Source organism: Saccostrea echinata, unplaced genomic scaffold (genome assembly GCF_033153115.1).
Source record: "Saccostrea echinata isolate AGI-Se365-2 ecotype Australia unplaced genomic scaffold, CSIRO_AGI_Sech_v1 ptg000030l, whole genome shotgun sequence".
Taxonomy (NCBI): Eukaryota; Metazoa; Mollusca; class Bivalvia; order Ostreida; family Ostreidae; genus Saccostrea; species Saccostrea echinata.
This window is the reverse complement of record NW_026889779.1, coordinates 4,000,360-4,018,964: the sequence shown is the minus strand read 5'-3', so window position 1 is coordinate 4,018,964 and position 18,605 is coordinate 4,000,360. Positions and strand designations below refer to the sequence as shown.

Below are 18,605 nucleotides of genomic sequence, written 5' to 3'. Positions count from 1 at the left end.
ACTGGGACCACTATTACCCCCTCCGCCTTTTCCTCTTGAATCTTCTGAAGTACTCGACTTAAGATAATAAAAGGAGGAAAAGCATAGAAATAAAATTCTTTAAAGTTTACTGAAAAAGCATCAATGAACTCTGCCTGGGGGTCAGGTTTCCATGCAATATATCTTGACAATTGTTTATTAAGTCTAGATGCAAACACGTCAATATCAAATGGTCCCCATAATGCATTTATTTTATTAAATATTTTTTGGATTAAGCATTCATTCTGTGCGATCATTAAAAATTCTTGAACATTTGTCCGCTACTGTATTTTTTGAACCAGGAATATGAGTTGCTGACAACCAAATTTCTCTCTCTATGCACAACAACCAAATTTCTCTTGCTATCTTATTGCATGATCTTGATTTGCTACCTCCCATAGCCTTAACATAGCAAACTGTTGTTGTGTTGTCAGATAGTATTTGGATATGAGCTTGAATTATCTCTTTACAAAGTGATCAAGTGTAAATAACACTGCTAACAATTCTTGTTCATTAATATGTAAAAGAAATTCATGCTCATTCCACCTACCACCAGTGGTTGTATCATTAAATTCAGCTCCCCAGCCCATGCTGGAAGCATCAGTCCCCAACACAAAACTAGGTTCACCGTGTGAAATTTTCCGTTCCGAATTTTGTATATTTTTTATCCATCATTGTACATCCTTTTTTGCTTCACATGTAATTTTCATTTTTCCTTTGTAATCTCCACGAGAAATTCTCAATGCATCAATTTTGTTATTCTCTAAAGTGCGATAAAACAAAGGACCATATCCAACCCCTTAAAAACTAGCTACCATAAACCCAAGTAATTGTGAAACCTGTAAAATTTCAACCTCATGTTCAAATTTTTTTACAACACTGGTATATGTTGTTAATTTTATTTTCTGTTAATCTCACATTCATGTTCACTGAATTTAGAATGAAACCTAAAAATACTAATTTTTGTTTGGGAATAAAAACTGATTTATCAATGTTCAGTATAAATCCCAAGTTCTGCAATTTATTTACTGTAGCCTCAACATTTTTCCAACAATCATACTGACTACTTCCTTGTAAATATACATCATCTATGTAAGGGACAGTAGAAAAACCTAGTTTTCGAAGTCTGAGTATACAGGTGTCATAACTTGGTAAATTTTCTTGGACTACATGCTAGTCCCATTACAAGGCAAGTGTACTGAAACAATTCTCCTTCCCAAATAAATCCCATGTACTTTCTTTGTTCTTCTGCAAAAGGTACTGAATAATATGTATCTTTTAAATCAACAGAAGCCATAAAACATCCCTGTTTCATTAAATTTACAGCTGACTGCAAACTTTCTATTTTAAAATGATTGTATTCTACAAAGTTATTTTTTTTTTTTCAAATTTAATATGACTCTACAAGAATTATCTTTTTCTGTCTGATGAATATATTTGATATGATTTCATCTGAGCAGTGATTGCATTTCTCTATAACATTTTTGTTCAATAATTTCTCTACTTCAGTAGAAACAATTTTAACTTCTTTGTCATTAAATTTCAAGGGATATGATGGCCTTAGTTGATTTAAATTAGCTTTATCTATCATTTCAATATGACATCCTTCTACAGATTCTAATATGAATTTATCTGAAGTAATTTCTTTTCATTCCTTTAAAAATTGTTTCAGTCTACCAGCTCTGAAATTTTCTGGTAATAAAACATATTTTATTCAGTTTGAAATTTGACTGTAGTAGTTACCTCATTGAACTTGTCAGTATTCACTCTTGTTTGAAGTTCTTTTTTCCTTTTGAAAACTTCCTGTTGTATTCTCCTTTTTTGGGAGCCTGGCCTAAAAAAAAGGCGCATTTCTACCTCTGTAATTGCCTTGAAACCCTTGTCGGGAATACGGTTGAAAACGACGACCTCTGTTTCCCTGGTAACTTCTTCCTCTTTGCTTTGCAGCTTTGCTAGTCATGGCTTTGTTTACTGCTTCGTTGGTCTTTTCTATTTCATCCAGTCTCTTGCCCAGTTCTCCACCAAACAAATATTGGTTTATCGGTACTCCCGAAGAGAAGAGAGACAAGTAATTAACATTGTCTATGTCACCTTTAAAGCATTCTCTTCTCCTCATATTAAGTTCATAGTTCGAAAAACTTAGCATTTCGATTGACTTCATCAATTCTTTGACCAAGTCTTCTTTTTATAGCTCTTTGTTTGACACAATTTTTTCCAAAATGCTCACCGTAACCGTAACACTTTTAACCAAAAATAACTGACCATGTTGAATTCTGCTATCCAACGATTTGGTAGCTATTAGTAGTCTAGATCTGTTTCAGATTTATTCGTCAACTTTAGTACATACCAAACTCTCACAATTTTCTGGTCTTTTGATTTTTTCAGCAGACTCTTTAACTTGATCTGCTAACTTTTTGTCAACTTTAATTTTGAACATCATGTCATCAAGAAGCTTCGCCAAGTCTTTGTGTATTGGATCAGTTGTAACATCTTGTGAGGTAATTTGTTCAGCAGCAACTTTCAAAAATTGCGACTGTGACCCACTTTTGTTTTCATTTTTCCCGGAATCTTGTGCTTTTCCGGATATCGAACCCAATATTGTTTGTTTTTTTTTTATAATAAGTCATTCACACTCTTAGTCGTATCTGTTACTTGTGAGTTTATCTGTTACTTGTGAGTTTAAGACATTATTGTCAATCTCAGAATCATAATCCGAGTAGCCCTCTGATTCATAATCGTTACATGGATTGTTTTGATCAGAAATCAGTTCAACTATGTCTGATCTTAGACCTCGAAATCCTGCTGTTATAGTGTTTGTTAACATATCAAAACACTTGGCTAAATTATCAACGCTTTGCGTAGAATTTCTATTTTCAACAGGTATGTTTTCATTCAAATTACTAAACAGTGATATTCGTAACTGTACTACTACTAGCACGTGGCGTGTCCTGTTTTTCCTGTGCACAGGCAGGATTTTTTGTAACAGTTGCCGCACGTATACTGTCAAAAACATTCTCATTTGAAATGTTATTCAGGGGTTTTTATTGCACTGATATTGACTCACGATCTGTACTTTTCCCCCGATCTGCCGATTTTTTCAACATGGCGGATGCCATGATTACACCGTGTATGATGATTATCCAAAAAATGTTCACAATGGAATCCGTCTTCGACAGATAAAGATACTTCACCAGAAGTTATTTGTCTACGACAAATTTGGTGAAAGAAAAAAAAAACGAACTTTTTTGTATAATTCACCGTTCACAATGGTAATGAGCTCTTAAATTTTTTGCGCCCTATCACTTCAAGCAGAAGCAACTCACTGACCCTATTACGCAGACGCAATGGTATCTCACGTGATTCCCTTGGTATGATGACGTAACAGAAGTGTTGTTTTGCAACATCTTTGCGGCAGTGGGATTTTTTTTTTACATATATCACAGTAGTATCTTGTAACGTTATGTCTTCAAGTTTACAACTTTAGATACAGACCATATTGAATACCGTTCTACCGTAGTTCAAGCTTAAGGTTTCTTTGTTTTGTATACTAGTTTTCACTGTATTGTGTGTCTATGCAAACAACTGGAATAAGTTGTGCATGTTGAAACATTTTTATATATATCAGTTTATTATCATATCCCTTATGCTGTAAATGTATGATGAAAGTAATCTAGTTTTTATTTGTTTGTTTATTGTTTAAAGTCCCTCTCGACAATTTTTTGCTATGTGGAGACGCCACCACTTGCCAGTGGAAAGCTGCAAATTTTGACCTATACTCGGCGCCATTGGGCAGAGAGGGGTCTTTTTCGTGCCAGCACCTACTTCGACACGGGACCTCGGTTTATACGGTCTCATCCGAAGGACCGGTCTCCACGTTCCACAGTGGGATTCGAACCCGCGACGTAAGGATCAACTCCTTACTTCGCGACTCTAGAGCGAACGCTCTAACCACTGCGCCACGCGGGCGACTGAAAGGAATCTAGTACTGTACATCAATTCATAATAAAATGATTGTAAAAGAACAAGTCAATTTGTTGCCCAGTATATACTATGAAAAAATGTTTGATGACCTGTTTTTGCTTATCAAAGATTTTTGTGGGAGTCGATATATTGTGACCTTGCAAATATTTTTTCTGACAGAAAGGGTGAGAAGCATCAATGGGTATAAAGGGTATAAAAATTAAAAAGCAACTTCAAAATAATGTCGATTTTAACAAATTAACCTCTTTCACCAACTTAAGATTCAGCTGGAGTGAATTCAGTGCATGTCCAATCGATTGATTGATTGTATGTTGTTTAACGTTCCATTCGAGAATTTGTCACTCATAGAGACGTCACACACACCGGTGAAGGGCTTCAAATTTTGACTTATACTCGGCACTCAGGCCCATTGAGCAGTTAGGGATCTTTATCGTGCCAACGCCTGCCGTGACACGGGGCCTCAGTTTTTAAGGTCTCATCCGAAGGACCCGCAACTTTCACTTCAAAGTGCCGAGCGCATGGCGAAGGAACAGTTGCTACCCATTTTTTATCGACTTAAAGGTCTGTCGCGGCCGAGATTCGAACTCACGACCTCCCGATCACGGAGCTAGCGCTCTACCGACTGAGCTTCCGTGAACGGTCATGTCCAATCAACTCGAAACATAAAACTGCATCACTGGAATTTTATATATTGCTGATATTATTCCATGGTACTGTCTTTCCTGAATCTAAAATGCTTATCTTTATACAGATCTCATGTGAGCAAATTCTTAATAATTCATAAAAAATAACCCCCACCCCCAAATATAAATATATATATATATATATATTTTTTTAATTTGACAAAAACCACATGTGGCGCAAGTCATACATACAGTAAACAAATATATAGTCACACAGATTTTCTTATATTAAATGCATCACGTATGAAGTTACAAATATTTCTTGTTGATTTAACATCTGCTGGATTAAGAATTTCATAAGATATACATGTATTGTTAAAAAGTGTACAAAATTCACTTCTTAGTTGTTTATAAATATGACATACAAATAGAAATTGATGTTCATCTTCAACAACAGTTTGACAATTAATACAATATCTTTCATCTCTTGGTATAATTGGATTACAATATCTGCCAACCTCTCTCTCTCTCTCTATATATATATAAACCTTTTACCTGGACCAATCTCAAATGCTCTCCAAATTTGCAATCCCCTCTCTTTAAAATGGAAATTGTGTAAAGTGGAAATGGTAATATGCTTTTCAATGTTACACGGGCAGCTTCTGCATCTTTGACTTGGCTAATGACCTATAGGGACCAGGCAAAATTTATCACCAGGGTGGGACCGGTACAAAGTACAAAGGGACAGCTACTTTTTGGCATTGATTAGGATGGGACAAGCATTTTTTCCAGCAATAACATAGATAAGACATACACTTTTTTCCTCTATAAATTTGTGACAAAAAATTCACTATTAAATAAATTAACAAATCATACCATCGCCTCAAGCATATAGCTCTCTCCTACCCGTGGTTGCTTCATCACATAAATTGTCGTAATCTTGAATATTGACGCCTCTATGCTGTGACGTCATGTTCAACCAATGACAATATTTATTTCCATCTCATTTGAAATCAACAATTGACATCAACAGTATACATAAAATACTTAGTAAACTGCGATTGGGTATTGAAAGGTCGCGTCAAAGTTTATTTTCCGACTATGCTTACTCGCATTGATCAATATTTTAATGAGCTAAGATATTCTCTTCTCATTCAACCACGGCCAGAATGGGAGAGGATCGTACATTTTGGCTGTGGTTTGCGACGATGAAATCATACTGATTTTATTTCAATAACAGAAATCCAGTAAATACATAAATAAATTAAAATGCTGGATAGGTACAACAAAAAATGCCTAAACAAATAAAACAAAGATAATCAGAAGCATAGGTATTGAGTTAAAAAAAAAAGGACTAGAAAAATGGAGAGTAGTAAAATATCGCAAAATACTTAGTATCTACAAAAGTGAAAACACATTGAAAATCAAAGCACATTTGTAACAAACCATATCCATTGAAACATAAAATTCATAATTCAGATTGAGAAAGAACAAAATTAAAATGAAAAAGTTGATAACACTTAATTTCAACAGCATTTGAACAAGTTATTTAAAATTGAAGTGATATAAAATCATTTGCATCCTCCCTATAAAGTAACCCATTTCAAACATATTTCACGCAAGTTAAATCTTTGTTTCTAAGAGGCTTATCAAATAAATCATAGCAGGAAATATCTGTGATCTGATAAATCCCCTCTGCAGGGATGAATGATTCTCCTAGACTTGCTGGTTCCCCTCCAATTTCTCTCAAAATTTGAATACATCTTTTCTTTTGCGACTTTTTTGCTCTGTTCTTGATTTTCTATGCATTTTCAAAGTGGTGGCGTCTCCATATGAGTGAAAAATTCTCGAGAGGGACGTTAAACAACAAACGAACAAACATTATGTTGTGGTTGAATAGTTTTATATTTATGATTTTAGCTTCAATGAACTAGTGAAGTAAATTAGTAATTTTTTTTAGATTATTTTCTTCTATGTTTTTTTTTTTTTTTTGTAGTTGGGTTTCGAGACATAAAAGCTGGAAAGATTTTAAAAGTAATGGTAAGCTTCCCCAGCATGACTTTGAAACTCCAGAACTATATCAAACTCCAAGTTCCTTTTGATTTATTACATGGGAGGAGGAGAATTTTGATATTATTCAAAGTCCCATGGATGATTTTCAGCAACGAGTTCAGCTAAAAAAAAGTTTGCAGATGGTGAAATAAATACAAGCAGTAGTGAAGAAGTTTCACTTTTCTCAAAATGCTTCATTATGCCTGCAATGTTGTGAGGGACTATCTTACTCATTTAGAAACCTTAAAATTGGAGAGAGAGAGAGAGACGATAGAGAAGGCAATTTACAGCCCAATAAAAGAGACAAAAAATTTCAGAAAAAAAACTTGAGGACTACAACTGGGTAGAAAGTTTGAAAAGAATCTTCTAGAGAACAGTACACACACACTACAAAAGTATATCGAGAAACGCAACTTATTAGAAAAATACCAGTACAAATTGGAAAAAGTGCAAGCTATACAAAGAGATATTGCAATTCTATGAACTCGGGGCTAGACAAATGGCATTGTGCGACGCCCGGGACAACCAATTTTATTTGGAGGGCAGGTTATTTGATAAGTGGTACATGCCCACCGACAAGTGCTTTTCCAGTTAAAAAAAAATCATATACTCAAATGTTATTTTTATTTTACCGCTGTTGAAATATAATGAATCAGCAGTTATCTGTTTTCGATGTAATTGACCACTACATCGAATACGCGGTCGAAACTCCTTTAAAATTAACTCTTTCAAGTGTTAAATTTACACAAGAAATAAAACATGGCAGGTATCCATTGCATGTTAAAAAAGTTGAAGACGCTTTAAATCTTTTTATTGTCACAATGTAAAATTCATGCCGTGAATGCAAGATACAAACACATCAATATGGAGAAATGGTGTTCATTCTTCTCATTTACATATCGACCATATTGGAGCTATAATGGCGACAGATTCCATAAAGGTTTATATAGAGAACGAACAAAAACCCGCAGATTTTTATATACTAACTATTTCGGATAAAGTTCTTCCGCCGATGTTTAGATTTTTCTTAATATCTTCTACCGGAAATGACAATATTGTTGATGCCAAAGTGAAAGTTGCGACCGCCTTTTTTATTTGAAATTCCGAAGCGAGAGTATGTTTTAATAAAGGAAAGAGTACAGAATTGGTGTCTTTATCATTTTTGGTGATTAAATGTAAGTGTTTATTGCAAGTTGACAGAGTTCTTCCGCCGATTAATAGGTGCAGACGAATGCCTATTTTTATATAAAAAAAAAACCCAGATGATTTATCATTCCATGAAGAGTTACGACCGCCCTTTTAATTTGAAAACGGCAATTTCTTGCATCAGTGTGACCTACTTATTACCAAAGAAGATGGTTTCATGAGTTGTCAACTGTTAATAACCCAAAATTCTGCCCATATAACTATGATGGAGGCTTAAAAAACAAAACAAACTGTGCTTGCAGGTTTTAATATAAAAAATTTTAAAAAATGGAATATTTCGAGTTTATTGAATATTAATGAGAAGTAAATCACGTGGGAGCAACCTCATAAATAAACTGTACATGATTTCTCCATATTGTTTATGTGATTAAAACTGGGATTGTTGACTGGCAAACACACACAGTCATGAAGTCGAACCCTCAATTGACATTTAGGAGTGTTACTTACTGAGCCATTACAAAGATTGTTTTCAAAAAGATCTATACATTTGCCTGCACGAGTTCAAGATTACTTGTTTACTTAACTGTATGTTTAGATAATTGATTGTCTGACGTCATGGCGTCAGACAGTCCTATATTCAGGCAAGGCTTGTTATTCAAGTCGTTCAATAGAATTCTTGTGACAACTCTATCTTGGAAACTTCATACTTACTTAACTATCAATTGGAGAGCATGGTAATTAATGGAAACATGCTAAACACCCAAGCAAGCCAGAGCATTGGACCTTTTCATCATTACATTATACATTACTTAACACTTGGTCATTTTCGATGCATCATTTGTCATTCATCAGTGTATCTCCAGCAAAACAGCAGGAATGAAACTGGTCAGGTCAACACTTGTCGAATATCCTTATCAGATTTACTAGTAGATGTTTATTTTCAATGCATATAAAGTCTCTTTACCTTTACAATTCTTTAAAGTCTACACTGACATATTCCTAACTTTGCAGACGTTTGATTTATTCATGGTTTCTAGATTTACTAGTAAATATAGAAATTTTACTAGTAAGATTATACCTAGATTGGAGGATAATTATGGTAATGTTATTTATGACCAATCATAAATCTTAAAGGAAGCAAAATTATTTTATTAACAACTATATAAAAAAAGTGCAGTCAACCCAAATACTGATTTATTCAATGAGTTAAATAATGAAGAAATACCAAAGCTTTCAAGTAAAGAAGCAGAATCTATAAAAGGTGAAATTACTATGGAAGAAGCCTCGGATACACTTTACAGAATGAAATCTAATAAATCCCCAGGGTCTGATGGTTTTTCTGCTGAATTTTTAAAGATGTTTTGGAGATATATTGGTTCTTTTGTAGTTAGATTGGGAGTCTCGCTATCACACAAAGACATGGTATTATTACATTTTTACCAATAGGAGATAATTTAGCCAAGACAATACTTAAAGAATTGGAGACCAATCACTTTGTTAAATACCATCTACAAAATTGCATCTGGCACTATTGCAAATAGAGTAAAAAGATACCTTGACAAAAAACTGCAAACTCCAATGGTTTCAGTATAGAATTACAAACAGAATTTTAGCAACAAATTCATTTTTGTTCAAAATAAAAAAAAATGACTATAAGTACTGCAATTTTTGTCACTCGGAAGAAGAAACAATAGAACACCTTTTATGGGAATGTGATTATACACAATTACTTCTAGAAGAATTTGTAATGTTTCTTGAAGATAAGACTGGTCTATTGATAAATATTACGAAGAAATCCTTTATTTTAGGTTATATAGAGAATTATACTGATATTCAAAATACTATTATCCTTTGGCTTAAGTATTATATTTATACAGCAAGATGTACTGAGAAACCTTTGAATTTATGTGCTGCAATATCACAAATGAATCTATATTATGAAACACACAAATTTATTTCTTATAAAATTGGTGGAAAGGAAAAGGTTGATGCCCAGTGGAACAGATGGAAGCAGCTTTTTTCTTAACTCTGTCTCTCTCGTATCTCTCTCCTTTATCTCTCTATCTATTCTTAAAAAACACATCATATTGTATAAACTTCAATGTACAATAATGTAAAAGAGATGTGAATAAAAAAAAATTATTCATGGTTTAAAAATATCCAAGTGAAAGATAAAGAATGAACATTGTTTTTGCTAATATGCAAAGATGTTAGCTTGTTATTTATAACAAGTTTATTATTTTAAACCAGAAGTCTCTGTCGAGACTGTAGCTCTACTGGTTTGTACTTATAACAATTAAGGAAGAGAAAAGTAACACTTGGACTTGAAACTTTGCAAAAGCAATAAATAAATAGTAATCCTTGTTTTACTCCCTTTTTGTGGCAAGATGAATTGCAATCAGACTAAAACTGTAGAAGGAGTATCCTTTTTAAAGAATTAAGAGAAATTTCGATTTTAGGTACCATGGAAACATCATTCATCAAAATTAAAAAAAAAAAAAAAAACAATTAAGACAATTATGTATCTCAGTGTAGTCTACTTGCATGCCATGTTATATTAAAATCAGACCAAACTGTAGGCAAATTAATATTTTGAAAGTATATCAAAGAAATTCAATTTTTTTTGTAACCATGGCAACACTTCATCAAAATCAAAAAAAGTGATAAACAGAATTATGTATCTCAGTGTAATCTACTTGTGTGCCAAGTTATATTGAAATCAGACCAAAACTGTAGGAGGAGTAGCATTTTGAATGTATTTTACAGAAATTTCTATTTTTAGAAACCATGGCAACACTGTTCACCGAAATCAAAAACCGATACACAGAATTATGTATCTTAGTGTAGTCTACTTGTATGCCAAGTTATATTGAAATCAGACCAAAACTGTTGGAAGAGTAGCATTTTGAAAGTATTTCACAGAAATTTCTATTTTTAGTAACCATGGCAACACCGTTCACTGAAATCAAAAACCGTTATATAGAATTATGTATCTTAGTGTAGTCTACTTGTGTGCCAAGTTATACTGAAATCAGACCAAAACTGTAGGAGGAGTAGCATTTTGAATGTATTTCACAGAAATTTCTATTTTTAGTAACCATGGCAACACCGTTCATCGAAATCAAAAACTGATATAAAGAATTATGTATCTTAGTGTAGTCTACTTGTGTGCCAAGTTATATTGAAATCAGACCAAAACTGTAGGAAGAGTAGCATTTTGAAAGTATTTCACAGAAATTTCTATTTTTAGTAACCATGGCAACACCGTTCATCGAAATCAAAAACCGATACACAAAATTATGTATCTTAGTGTAGTCTACTTGTGTGCCAAGTTATGCTGAAATCAGACCAAAACTGTGGGAGGAGTAGCATTTGAAAAATTGTTTACAGACAGACAGACGGACGGACGACTTACTATCGCATAAGCTCTTCTGGTCTCTGACCAGTAGAGCTAAAAATCATAATTATCCAAACTGTTCACCAAATGATGTTTCGACTTCTTTGTATTGTAAGTTTTTCTTTCAAAAGCACCAGCTATATTTATACATTCAGAAACAGGCCAGATGGAAGACATTTGACGGGGAGGGGGTGCACAACCTAAAATTTGCAATTGGGAGCACTGACTATCAAGAAAAAAAATCCTTATTAAGCAAAAAGAAGTTATCATCCTTTAATTATTATTTACATGATCATGAGTTAAGGAACAAGTAAAAAGTAGCGATGTTTTCTGTAGCATATTAATATTATTTATCGGCAAAATATGGGGGGGGGGGGTCCCGAGTCGTTAACATCCTCTCCCCGGTTCCAACGGCCATGAAAAAAATACAATTAGTTCAGTGTATATAGAATAAATTCATTCTGAGTTTTATTGGATGTTGATGCCTGTAATGCCCAGGGATAGCAGTAATTTATCGCTAACCTAATAAGCACTTGAGTAGCGCAGCAGCATTTTAAATTTCTAAGATATAAAAATGATGCGCAATTTAATCAAAGTTAATTTCATCAGACCTATGCAGAATCCATGAACTCAATATATAATCAAGATTAATCAAGGTTTCAAATACATAATTCAATAACATTATAATATATAAAAATCAACAATCGATCAAATATTCTCTCACACAACTCATTCATTCATAATTAGAATCAATGTAAATATAATTAAAATTATGTATCGCCAGAACTACTTTAAAACTTCCCAAAATAAAGGGGCTGAATCAAGGGGAATAACTCTAGTTGAATAATCCCGTAACGAAACATTTTATTTAATGTAAACAGGATTTAATAAATACCATTTGTGAACTGAGTTAAATTACTCAATTGTTCACTATGGTTACCTATCTGTGACTAATGAATACATTTACTGATTCTCACTCATATGGAGACGCCACCACTTGCCAGTGGAGAGCTGCAAATTTTGTCCTATACTCGGCTCTTACGGCCATTGAGCAGTGAGTGATCTTTTTCGTGCCAGCACCTACTGCGACACGGGACCTCGGTTTATAAGGTCTCATCCGAAGAACCGGTCTCCACGTCCCACAATGGGATTCGAACCCGCGACGTAAGGATCAACTCCTTACTCCGCGACTCTAGAGCAGACGCTCTAACCACTGCGCCACGCGGGCGACGAGGTAGGTTTGCGTATAAATCGCAATTCATTGGAGGGGGGGGGGGGATTGACTATATATGTAGCTATACATTTGCTGGAAAATGTATATTTTTAATTATTTACATTTGCAAATATTTTTCTTAGATGAACCTATTGAAGAGAAAATATGTTCAATTCTGTATGAACTAATTAGGGGGTCAGAGGTCATGGTGTGACCGAATCACACAGCGAGATGATATCTTGTCTACATATTTCTGTAACGGTGACACTGGTTTCGGAACTTCTAAGCCGTTAAAGCGATGAAAAAGGTAAAATTATTGAAACATATGTGTGTTTTTTTCGTTCAAAAATGATCATTAGTTCTTTCTTCGGTGTGAAGAATGTTTTTTATTAGCCTAAAATCACGCTTACCTTTTTAACCCGAAATTCCTTTGAAGGTAAGTAAACTGAAGACGATACCACCGCTTTTGACTTCATATATTAAGAACTCATACAATAAAAGTAAGATTATTCTCAGTAGCGATCATTGTTTTTTCATTATGAACAGATATTTCCTGAACTGGACTGCTGAACATCAATGTAATTATTCAAATGTTGGAGCGAGGTGAACTCTCAAGACCAAACAGCTTCTAGGTCATTGCGCGTCACAACATAGCAATACGGCGGGCCGTTCGTGTAATAAATGCTATTCTTTTCAGAATATCCGTCTCAAATGTAAATAAAAGTAATAAACAACAATGTTAAAAAGTTCACTGGGAAATGAACTTGGTTGGTACGTGATCAAATCTTCTGAGAAGCCCTTCGGGCTTCACAGGATTTGATCACGTGACCAACCAAGTTCATTTCCCAGAGAACTTTTTAACATTGTTGTTTATTTCTTAAATAATTTTGAACACTTGAAAATGTCACTGATATTACTCTAATTAATGTGCAACACTGATAGCTAAAATGTTCTGGTGATAATTTTTAATAATTCATTCCGTGTTTACGAGTGTTTCAAATTGAAGATTGGCTGTTAGTGATTGTGAATTAATTTCAGAAAGTGCTCCTAAAAGATAAAAATGTTTTTTTTTATTGCGTCGATAAAATATTTCCTTATTGATAACATATTTATTAAAGTTATGAATTAAAGATCTCAAAAATATCGAATACCAGTATTCTCACTTAATTGTTTTAGTATACCTCTTTTTTTTCCATATCCATGAGCGATTTTTAAACTTACGAATTTATTGAAAGGATTTTGCAAGAAATACATTAATGGAGTGTGTAAGATATTTACACAATCGCTACGAGCGTCCGGTATTTATTAGTAATAAAACTTAGACTATATATTTCATTTTGTTTTGAATATGCTACAGCAGTGCATTATACATTTTTAACACTTCAATTCATCGCGCTGTGCAGCATATCGGCATCGTCATGTGAAAAAAATCTATTAAATGAGCACCCGTAGAGTTTACGTCATTTTGTCAGAGATAATTGGTAAATATACATTTTGATTATAAGGATATTATATTTGTCTTCGTTTGATGATAACACATTCAGAGCTATCCTTTACATCTGATTTTCATATACATGTACATGATTTATGTATTTGCATCAAAAATAAGTCTTTTCTGTTGATCTACAATATATGTATCTGATTTGTAAATTTTTACTTTTTTAAAATAAAAAAAATTATTCTTTTCTTCTTCGGAATAAAAATATGTCATTAAAACCCCAAAAGTAATTTAATTTGGACTCTTGTTGAAATACTTAAAATGCTTCAGTATTTTTTTTTTTACGGATATTTGATACTTTACACCAATCTTTACTTGTTTATGTATGAAATTAACTACCACGCAAAACATGTTGAGAGGGGAAAAATATCCACAGCACTGGTGTGTTAGATAAAAAGGAATACTAGTACTGAAAATAATTGACCCGTAATTTTCTGCTATTTCCATGATAAATAATTCAACAGCCCAAGAAAAAAAAGACATTATATTAATCTCAAGTATGAATAAATCTTTATGAAGGTATGCAACATTGTTTTATTCTGTTTATATGTAGTCCTCATTAAGTCGCTTAGCAGTCAATTCGGCAACACACACGCACATCTTTACCTAAACTATTTCTTTCTAGGTTCCTAACACAAGTATGCTTAACATTTCATCAGCGCTATTCCTGTCCATTGCTAAGAACGTTTAATTAAGGTTTTTGCATTTTCCGCCAGATCTTGCGCACTGCACACACACAATTTTAAAGCACAATATTTGTCATCAATATTTCCGAGAAATTAGTTTTCCTGTCTAAGTGGATTCGTTGAAAACACAGCCACCACGTTCCCTACATGTACGTACAGCCGCAAACTGCCTTTCTTTGCGAATTATTTACATCATATTTTTACCCATATTACAAGTATAGAATACAACACAAGTAAAAACAGTTCATGAATGCATTCCAGTCTGTTACTAATTGATACCGAGATGCGAAAATCAACTTCATTGATAGCTCTCTGCATGGTGCAAGGGTGATAATAGTGATATTAGGAAGACTTGTTTTTAGTTACATTGTCTGAAATAAGGATCTAGAAGAAGAAATAGTAGTTAATGTGGATATAAATTATATAGAACGTACATATGTAGGTACATTGTAAATCAATTTTATGCGAAATTTTCTACTAAATAACTTAATTCCAGTTTGAGTTTTAAATACTAATTAAATTCCCATTTGAGTTTTAAAAATATGTACTTATTCAATCTTTACGTTATATGTACATGACATATAATTAACCGTTTTTAGGTATTTGCGCCATAGATGCAGCAGTTGTTAGCTACATGGTACACAAGATTTTAAATGAACTACAATGTTTAGAGATAATAACCGCCCCTGTCTACTAACAGTGGATTTTCGTACAATGTACATGCATACTCTTTACCTTACTAATTGACTCCTATTATTAGAACTGCACGTAACGCATTATTACACTAAAATAGCCGAAAGAGCGTCGGGGATTTCCAGTTGCATATTTTTAGAAAACCCAGTGGAGTTATCCAACTTGCTTAGTGGCGCTGGATCGCAAACGGAAGTAGATTTAAGATGACAGAAAGCGCTTTGCGCTGCGTTTAGCGCTTAAAAAGTGACTGCCAGACGTCAAACCTCTGTATTTATACTAAATACCAAACGATAGTCAAATATCGCGGCAACATCGATAATCGATCATGTGATCAAAATTGTGACACGTGATAGGATAACACAAAAAAAATCGCTTTTGGACAAGCGCCACCTAACGTGTGATACAAGAAATCATTGTAAATAACTGATAAATTTATCAATTCAAGATCTTCCAATTCTCAGTAAATAATGCAACATAAAACAAGATAACAATTAAATCATCGAGTACTATATATATTAAACAACTTTCAATCAATAATTTCAATAATACACAATGTGAACCCAACTATTGACTACATCCAATAATCAATATTCAAGCGTAAATTTATCGACTACATGAACAGTGAGCTAACCGGAAACGAGCAGACAGAAAAACATGTGTCTGCACATTCTCTTTACATTCAGGTCAAATAGCAAAGGTAACATTAATTAACTTAGATTAAACGTAACAACGCATTAGGTACAACAAAATAATATCATTGATATCAACAATCAAGACGAAACAAAAGATAAAAACGAATTCATGCACAGTCCGAATTTCCTCGACATTGTTTACGTATACTAATACACTATAACTCGTATTCTAGACTTCTACATCATGTCATAACACAAACATATTATTTAAAAACAAGCTGTTTACATCTTATTATTTTAATTATAAGCACTGGGTGTATGAAGACTACATCAACCCGCTCCAAATCACCATAATGTACAATAAATATCACAGTCATTGATTCTATTGGATAGAAAAATCAACCCACTCCAAGTACGTACAAAAATAGCAAAATATTACAGTCATTGATAAAGCATGGTTTAGTAACCACTGTCATGGATGAAACAATAAGCTACACTGTGTCATATAACATTATTGTATAAGTAAAAAGCAATAAGGGGGGGGGGGTACATTCATCACACTGCCCTCCCTTTAAAAATGTTCATGTCCTCATGGACATACACACATTAAAAGTATTATATGTATATATTAACTGACTAAGTTACATCAGTTATACCTACATCACACATATAAAAGACACTACAACACATAAAGACAATACAAAACATTCACACATACAACAATTACATTAAAGTAGACATTATACCATTCACACAAAATGCTTAAAAATAATTAATCACATTCATACATCACTTTCATGCATCATTACAACTCAAAGTAATTTTATAAATAAGGAATAATGAATCAATACTATGACAACAGACATACTAACATATTCTCAAAATAATATCACAGACAAGACAATACAAATAACTGGACATATAGTCAAATAAAATCATAACATTTGGTCCCCCAACAACAGAAGTCTCACCCGAGAAAACAGAAAAATTACGTGCAATCCTGCTAAAAGAAGTATTCAATCCAATAATGAGGTTCTAAACATGTTAAACATGGGTTAAAATGTGAATGATATTTCAGAATATCTCACAACCAGAACCTTTCGGTGATTAACCGTCGTTAATTACACCTATGCGGGGTCAGTCGTCACTGATGATCCCGACTTTCCACTAATTTTATTACATAAGAAAAACTAGTAAAAACTTTGACACAGAATAAAAAAAAAGTCAGGATCCCTGAATATCCAGATATACAAACAGTATGATTAAAGACTATTCACCATCATTAGACACACATATACCCAAATCAATACAATCAACAGTTCACAATTCTAAATACTATCATAATATGTATGTTTTCTGCAGATAAGAAGGTTCCACATGTCATATACAAGTTCTGTATACAAAACAAAGGGATATCTCTTCATAATACACAATGTCAACAATATAACATTTCAATATATATAACAAAGCATCACAAATAGGAACCTGACATACGTTACTTAGGAATACTGATATAATAACAAGTAAAATCCATCCCCTAAACCACAAATCTAATTAACCCTCCTCAACTACAAACAAAAACTTACTTAATATGAACTTTCTTAACTACAGACTTAATTTTAGGTGAACTCTGTCGATGATGGTCTTTATCTTGAAATAATGTCGTTGCTCTCCTCCATTTCTTGTTCCTCCATGTTTTGATTCTCTTACCTCTTTGTTGTCTCCTATAGTTGGTTCTGTCCTGTACTAGCTTTTGTTTCAGTGGACTTCTTGATCTAGGTGGACTCCTTCGGCGTAAGGGTGGTGTCTGTTCCCTAAATGGAAATGGAGAGAGTCCCCTGGTAGGCCTATTCCTGTATATCTCCGAGACCATCCTGAACACTTCGTCGATCTTCTTCATCTTCTCGTCTAATAACTTCTCCTTTTCTGCTACCCCATCTGATTCTCTTTTCTCCCAATCCTTATCTTGATCTTCTCCAATATCTAAATCTTGGTCTACGTCCATACTGTTGATATCGTCGAGCTGTTGATCTTTTATATCTTCTACCTTCTTCGCAACATCACAAGAGTCCATGGTCTTCTTTTTCTTTTGTAATTTCATCATCCAATAACTTAATGAGGCAGGTCCCTCCCACTTCTTTAATTTCAAGTCAACTTCGCCCTCTCCTCTTATGATCTCAAATTGTTCCAACTTTTTGTTCTTGTGTGGGACATACCATTTATGGTGTTTCTTCACATCATTCTCTTTCATGGCAACAAAATCGCAAACAGAACAACTATACGGCACTTGTCTCTTTTCCACATGTCTAAGCAAGACGTGTCTTTCTATTGATAATTTGTCTCCGTGTTCTCTACATTGCTCATATGTGCACTGGAATATCGCCCCTTTCCTCTTCGCCAACTTCAACATGGATGGATCCATTACGTTGATAACAACAAGAACAGGAAGAAGAAGAGGTGAGTATAATTTTTTGTAATTTAAAAAAAATTATTATATTTCCAACCCCAGGCCAGGACCAAGTTCTGTGATACATTAATTATGTATTCGACTGGTTATGTTGTTATATTACAACAGAATATCTTTCTCCACAACAATAACAGCACATATCATTTTTATGAATAATACAATTGATTCATAATATATTTTAATTCTTCTTTACAAACTT

At 33.6% G+C, this 18,605-nt stretch overlaps 1 pseudogene; it reads right to left on the bottom strand.

Annotated features, from left to right (window-relative positions):
- Window positions 1-1,781: 1,781 nt before the first annotated feature.
- LOC133196123 (uncharacterized) lies at window positions 1,782-18,361 on the bottom strand (annotated as a pseudogene).
- Window positions 18,362-18,605: the final 244 nt, after the last annotated feature.